At 37.9% G+C, this 7,766-nt stretch overlaps 1 pseudogene; it reads left to right on the top strand.

Moving 5' to 3' along the window:
* Window positions 1–4,331: 4,331 nt before the first annotated feature.
* Window positions 4,332–5,444, top strand: LOC120289914 (annotated as a pseudogene).
* The last annotated feature ends 2,322 nt before the right edge of the window (window positions 5,445–7,766 follow it).

Raw genomic sequence — 7,766 nt, 5'->3', positions numbered from 1 at the left:
AGAAAAATTATAAACCTATTATATTTGTGCTAATTTAGTATCAAATCTTTTAATTATACCAATTTAGTTTTCAACATTTCCGCATTGTCAATTGAGTTTATTTGGCCAATTGTGGCTACATAATTGCTGATATAAAGCCAACTATTTTTCATGGCCAGTCGGCACTAACATGTACAATTTTAAATAATATTTTAATAATATTTAAAATTCTTTCATTCTTTTTTGTTCATTTTCTTTTTCTTTTCTTTTCTTCAATTTATTATTATTATTATTATTTTGGATTGAGACCGGCAAGGTTGCTCACTAACCCTCATTGGCCATAGGCAAGGGCCAAGATGTGATGCCCCATAATGTCATGCACAACATCCATCTTTTCCATTTATTATTCATAATTATTATAAGCATGCGAAAGTGCAAATATTCAAATCGCATGAGAAACACAAATTTGGCGAGTTTGAATAATTTACGTATGCATTTTTCCGTTATCTTCCCTTTTCTAAGTGTTAATACAAGTACAAAAAGAAGCAGAGCACAACGCATTAACTCTAGGAAGAGGTTGGGTTTCATCAATACTATCCCATACTCATATACCCAAAAATTTGCTTGCACAATTGTCACGCTACTATGTTTTGGATTGACAACTTCGCCCATTGACATGCCATCATCGTCAAAACCCTGGGATAGTCGAAGTCCCTAACTGGTCCAACCAATTCCCCATCGATGTTAAAGTACTAATAACAAATTGATGAGGAACCCACTCCAATATACCTACATCAATTTATGCCAGTATAAACTATCTTTGATTCAAGTACTAACACATCTTGATACTCGTAATCAAAATATACGGGAACTCCAAAATGCAGTATGGAGGGTGATCCATCCTACAAACCTTAAAAATAAGAAATGAGTTAAAGCCTAATAAATGAAATATCTAAATCTAAGGTAGGAGCTCATCTCACTTAACCTAGTATCTAGTACCCAATGTTGAATCAAGACAAGTACAAATTAGTTATGGGAGGCAATTTAAAGAATAAATGTACTAATCTTCCTATCACAACATGTCAATAGGAATTGATGAACAACTTTGCATAAGATTATTCACTTCATTGCAAGCAGATGGCATAATACATTTGATGCACGACTACCATCGATTAGCTCGTTAATAGGCACATATGAACATATGCATTTATATATACACATGCACGCACACATATCATATTCATTTTTAGCATATCGTCTCATCGAGAACACTTGCAACACATCTTGACACATAGGGCATCTTAACTCTGAGGCATCGTCCCTACCAATATATGGGTGATGAAAACATAACATTACTTTCCATATTTACATAACATTAGTGCACATAACAACACTGAAATCTTGTGATCTTCCTTACATCAACAATGAATTCGACACCTATTTATCATTTCTTGCATAGCCGCTCTCAAAATGAACATTTGATACACAACATCATCTTTTCCATGCATTACTTACATAAGTAGTAATAACATCCTTACGTCTTTTCCTTTCTCAAGCCCCTCTTTTAAATCAATATGGTTACTTTAGGTCTTTATTTGAAATAATGTTCACTTTAAGTCTTGATTTGAAAATATGATGGTACTTTTGAGAAAACAAGGCAATTTCAGCTCTTATTTCGATTTTTCTAAATTTAGATGATGAAACCAAAAAAAAAAAAAAAAAGGACTTAATGTCAATACAATATATATACACGTATTATTTGATGTAATGCCTGGGAGGGAACTTCATTTGAAATTCGGAATCTCGAAAACGCACCGATGTGCAACTAAGGAGAACAAAAGGAGAATGATATGATAATGCCACCACTTGAAACTGCATTGGTAAAAGTTATTGGTCAACTTTTTCAATTTCATGTACGATCCTCCTGATATCAAGGAAAATGTTGGAAATTATCGGCTGTCAATTTTATTATATATGATTTCTTTTCTTTTACATATAATATAAACGTTATGTAGGTGTAACAAGAAACAAAGGCGTGACAATTTTCGAATTAATTTTTTTGTCCACTAGTTTAAAATAGAGCTATTTAAGGGGACCTATGAAGAAGCAAATTATCTGGCTAATGATATCGAATCTACTAATTATGAGCGAGATGCAGAGATTGCCACGCATAAGGGACACTTGGACTTATGTATGATTGTGTTTGTGTTTTGGAGAACTGTCGTGCGAATGATTTGGACACTTATAATTTCCTTACACTGTGCATGGTTAGGGTTTGACCAGATGCATGCCCGACTTTCTTTTGAGTGTTGCCTTCATTTCTTGCAACATGTATGGTCTCCAATCTATTTGAGCGTGATTACTTACTGAAAAGATACAGATAATTTTCTAGGGACACGAAGTTTCCTGCCGAGTAACCTTAATTAAGATGGCTAATAGGATGAAATGTATCTGGTTCACGAAAATAGTGTCAATCAAATATCTTTCATTGTATAGATAAATTGATGGGTGAATTGGCAAAGGTTGTAAATGGTCTTTCGTTGAATTAGACAACAAAGTAAATGGCAAGAAAATTAAAGGTACGGAGGCTCGAAACAATTGTGGTTGACCATGTAAATTACACCATTGTGAAAATTAAAAGATAGGTTTGCGAGGACATCGAGTTTTTTTATTAATTGAGGGGGTTTACAAAGAGTACACTTGGGGTATTTATTTTTGGAAAACATCCCTATGATATTTTGATGATTACCAAACTCTCTCTGGAATCTAGCTTTTATCATGACGAATGTAAATAGGGAAATTGGTTGTACATCATCAATGATCTTGCTTATTAGCAAAGACGGAGAAACTAATCCTTGATAGTTTGAGTTTAAGGACCAGTCAAGATAGTGTTCTTGAAATCTTTGGTACTAATAAGAATTGAAGAATCATTAATCTTAATATCTCATGTCATTCAGTTGGGATTGTCATTAAAAATAGCCAGTAAAGTTACTAATAATCGGCACCGGAGATAGTGTGCAAATGATAGTGATGGTGATGCATTACGTTTGATATTAATGAGATATGCACTAGAAAGATCACTGATGATAGTATTAGAGCGTAGCCATTACAGAACTGGACTTTGTAGTTAAAAAACTAGGGAAAGCAATTAGAAAAGTAGCTGAAAGTTTATTATTTTGATAATTGCAGCAAGCCTACTTCTAGAACCCTCGACATATATGACTTCATCCTTAGTAAAGATTCTCGTCGATAACTGATGTTTGTTAATTGATAAGTTTATCATAGTTATCGATTCTCTTTAGGTTGTTGATGGTCAATTCATCAATGACTCTGTACACCACACACTACTATTATCAACTAAATCTATCACTTATCGATAACAACAGTCATTTTTTGGTATCAAGAGTAAGTAAGTATACTTTTACCAAAAAAGAGTAAGTAAGTATAAATTGCAAATTGCAAATTACTACATTGGTCATCACGTCATTCTCTCATATTAGGAAGAACTGTAGTTACATGTCTCGATTATGCTTTTAATAATATTATTCCTTAAATATGAGTTTAATTTATATTTGTCAACTATGGGCCCAAGATGATATTTGATCTTTTACCGTAAGTACTTGTTGAATATGAATCAAATATGAAATAGGCATCTCTAATTGTCGAACTCTTTTTCAGAACACCATCATAAAAATAATTTCCAAAATTTCTTAATAAGATATGCCTGATTCTACTATTTTTGTATATCAATTGGAGATTAAACACGCAATAATCCATTAATTCCTGTACATTCGATCATATATTTATTATCAAAATATGCATAAATATTAGATATGCAGATTGGAGATTTACTAAAATTAAAGATTTGCTAAAGTGGTCAAGAAAACTAAATTATCAGGTTAAGCTTACTTGCGGACAATCACGTGACTCAATCCCGGACAAGCTTTACTCATGGATAGGTTTGCATTTGGCAAGGGGGAACAAGAAAAATCCGCGTGGCCAGAAATTTCGTTCTTCTGTTCTTGTCCGACGAATCAAGATCTCACAAAAGAAAATAAAAGGAAAAAAAAACCGAAAACCTGAAAATTTGGACACCATCGTATTCATTCCATAATGCCTGCAATCATTGTTCTTGGTTGCTTCACCCGCATGCCCCTCCTTCACTTCCCTAACCCACTTACTCTCTCACTCGCTCTCTTCCCCCACCTATAAAAACTGTCCACTTCCCACTTCTCTCTCACTTGCAATCCTTTCACATTTCACACTTCTCTCTCTCTCTCTCTCTCTCAAACCTTACCTTAACTTCCCAGAAAGAAAAAAAGAAGAAACATCTTGTCTCAAACTTTTTATATTCTTTCTTTTGAGCTGAAATGGCTGTTTCTGGTTTTGAGGGCTTTGAGAAGCGCATAGAGCTCCGCTTCTTCGGCGACGACCCTTTATTCACGGGCTCAATGGGTCTCAGAAATCTCGACTTCGAGTCGTTGAGGAAATACTCCATGCGGTGCAGTGCACGGTGGTGTCGGCCGTGGCCAATCGCCACTTCGACGCCTACGTTTTGTCGGAGTCGAGCCTCTTCGTCTACCCGACCAAGATCATCATCAAGACATGTGGGACCACCCAGCTGCTGAAATCCGTCCGTCCGTTGGTCCACTTGGCCAGCGATCGCCTCGGCCTCACGGTGCGCATGTGTAGGTACAGAGGTAGCTTTATCTTCCCAAAGCCCAGCCTTTCCCCACACACAAGCTTCGAAGAAGAAGTCATTTTCTTGGAGGAGAATTTGCCAAGCAGGCTTTGCTTTAGAAAGGCGTGTGTCATGCCCTCCAATGTGTCCTCTCATTCATGGCATGTCTTCACCGCTTGTGATGGTGATGATGATGATGACTCATCTCATCATCATGAGCTAGGGAAGATCAAAATGATGCCCTCTACACCATTGAGGTGTGCATGACCGAGCTCGACCAGGCTTCAGCACGTAAGTTCTTCCGTCGAGGGGCTGGCGATGATGAGAAGTACTCCGGGACTCTGCCGGGAGGGAGATGACAGGGCTCACTGGCATCGGAGACATCAACTGAGGGCTCATTTGCGATTTTGGGTTCGACCCATGCGGGTACCCATGAACGGAATCGACGGCGACCGTTACTGACAATACATGTGACCCCTGAGGAAGGTTCAGCTATGCGAGCTATGAATGTGTCGGGTCAATCTATGATGACCCGCATGAAATTTCTAGGGTTTTGAAGAAGGTGGCACAGGTTTTCCGACCCGGGACCATGTCAGTGGCAACCACTTGCGCGAGCCACGACCTGTGGAGGAGGGTGGCCAAGGCCCTAGAGCTCGTTGGGCTCAAATGCCGGAGTTGCTCGGCTGATGAATTCCCGCTGCTGGGACTGTCGTCTTCCAAACGTTCACGACGACTCGCCGGAAGTGAGAAGCGCTGGCAAAGTTATCCGGTTAGAGTGTAGAGACTATGAAAGAGATAAAAGGAGTAATTATGAGAGAGGGAAGGGGCAACAATTAGGTTTTAGAACAATTGGGGGTTATGGATTGATTAAATATGTTCATGGGACTTGGGATGGGTAATAACGTTATTGGGTGATGGGTTATGTAGTTAGAGAAGGATAAATATTTTGGGGAAGGGGGGGCGAGGGGAGAGAGAGAGAGAGAGAGGAGTACTAAGAAGATAGAGAGATGATGTTGAAGTTGAGAGAGAAATGGGAGGATCATGTATATCATGATAATGCTCCCACTTAGGTTTGTCACGCCTAAGATCATTTGAGGTTCTTTGTGTAGTGGCGAAGTGCCGATGTGGAGGGATTGTAAGAGAGGAATTTGAATTTCCTTCCTTTCTATTTTGATTAAAGCTTTCTTTTTCCTCTCTCTTGCACTTTTTCTTCTCTTTCTTCCTTTTCTCATCATTTGTTTTCTCCCACTGTACCTTGTTCTGTCATTTGCTCCTAGATTCTTCATAAACAGAAGATCCAAATTTTCCAGTCCTTAAGAACGTCAGTTCTATGACGATCCCTTGAATGTCTGTTTCTTCCACCTGTTGCATAGTTGGAGCCATAATCAACCCGGAGAAAGCACAAGGGTTTTAACGAGTTTCATCGCTACCAATGGCGTTTCTAGAACTTGTTGTGGATATTTTTTCAGGATGACATTCTTTTTATAATTAAAAGAGTGAGAAGGGGAGATCAATCGGATGACCCTGCATGTAAACAGGTGCTCTCTTCATAAGTACTTAGGTCAAGCTTCCGTTTTTGTGGGCCCTGGGAGGTGTCCAACTCGTTGCCGGTATAGTTTCATGATGTGGTTTGAATTCTTCATTGAGCTTTGGGTGTATGTTATATATACTAACAAGCTAGAAGTTCATGAAAAACTAGTTCACTTGATATATGATATGACGAGATGAATTGGATAATTAAAACAAGAACCGTATTCAACCGTTCGGATCACCCATTAATTTAACTTTCTTTGCACCTAGTATTACTCTATTACATACTCGAATTTGTAAATGGGGTCGATCGCAGGCCCTCCTATTCACATTTCTATCCCTCTTTCTAATGTGGACATCTGCTTCAAGTTTCTTCGCCCTCATATTCATAATCAAACCTTTGGCATGAATTGACATCTAACAATCCCGAAAAGATTTATTTATCTAGGTTAAAAGTGACCAAAAGACCACAAGGCCGTAAAGGCCCCAATGAAAGCAACCCAAAGGTCACAAGGCCCAAGACCGAATACAAGGCCATGGTGAACCTCAAGGCTGCCAACCACGTGTGTAGGAAATCAAAAAGAAGGGAAAATAACATAGATAATCCACGAACTTTGGTTCAATGTATAATAAGGTCCATGAATTTTAAATTTGTTTGATATGGTCTTGAAACTTTAGCCGAACATGAAATATTGTCCTACACTTTTAATTTGTTCAATATGATTCTCATACTTTTTGTAAATGTTCAATTTAATTCAAAACTATATGAAAATGTTCAATATTGTCCTTGAATTTAAATCACTATAAGTACAACATTAAACATTTTCATACAGTACAATGATTAAATTGAACATTTACTAAAAGTCCATATATCATATTAAATAAATTAAAAGTTTAAGAACGACATTGCATATTAAACTACAGTTCATGAACTATATTAAACAAATTTAAAGTTCAGGACCATATCGCAAATTAAGTTAAAATTTATGGACCATTTGTGTTATTATCTCACATAAAAGACCTTAAAACTTCCTTATTGATGGAGAAAATATTCAGTGCTTATTATATCACGTGGAGAAATCAGTTCATAACAAGGGAGAGTTTCGAAATTGAACGTAATATATTTGAGTTGCATGACCGTCATATGAAACGCCTCTTCCACATTGGCGAAAGTGGCAAAACCGTCCGGGAAATCGAAAGTTGCATTCGACAGCGACAAGCAAGGTCAGACGATGGCAATACAAGAGCAAGGTCACTCGACCACATTAAACAGTGCAGCAGCGGCATCCATTGTGGAAGACAGAATTTTTCCGAAGAATTTGCCACGATATATCTGGTCCATGCATAATATACTTCCAGGGTTCCAGGGTGTCGACTATGTGGAAAGCTATAAAGCATTGCGAAGTGTCGAGGCGCAGTGGGGATGATATGGAAGGATTGTGGTAATATCTGGGCCCAGCCCAAAGTTTAAAGCCTCGGCCCATTTTTTGCCTCTACCGCTTTGGAAGAACGACAGGGAACGATAAAACAGAAACGCTACCGGGGAGAGAGGGACTTCTTCGTAGTTCGCACTTTG

The sequence above is a fragment of the Eucalyptus grandis genome, chromosome 2 (assembly GCF_016545825.1).
Source record: "Eucalyptus grandis isolate ANBG69807.140 chromosome 2, ASM1654582v1, whole genome shotgun sequence".
In the NCBI taxonomy this organism is placed as follows: Eukaryota; Viridiplantae; Streptophyta; class Magnoliopsida; order Myrtales; family Myrtaceae; genus Eucalyptus; species Eucalyptus grandis.
Note: the sequence above shows the minus strand (reverse complement) of the source record. Positions and strands in the feature narration are given on the sequence as shown.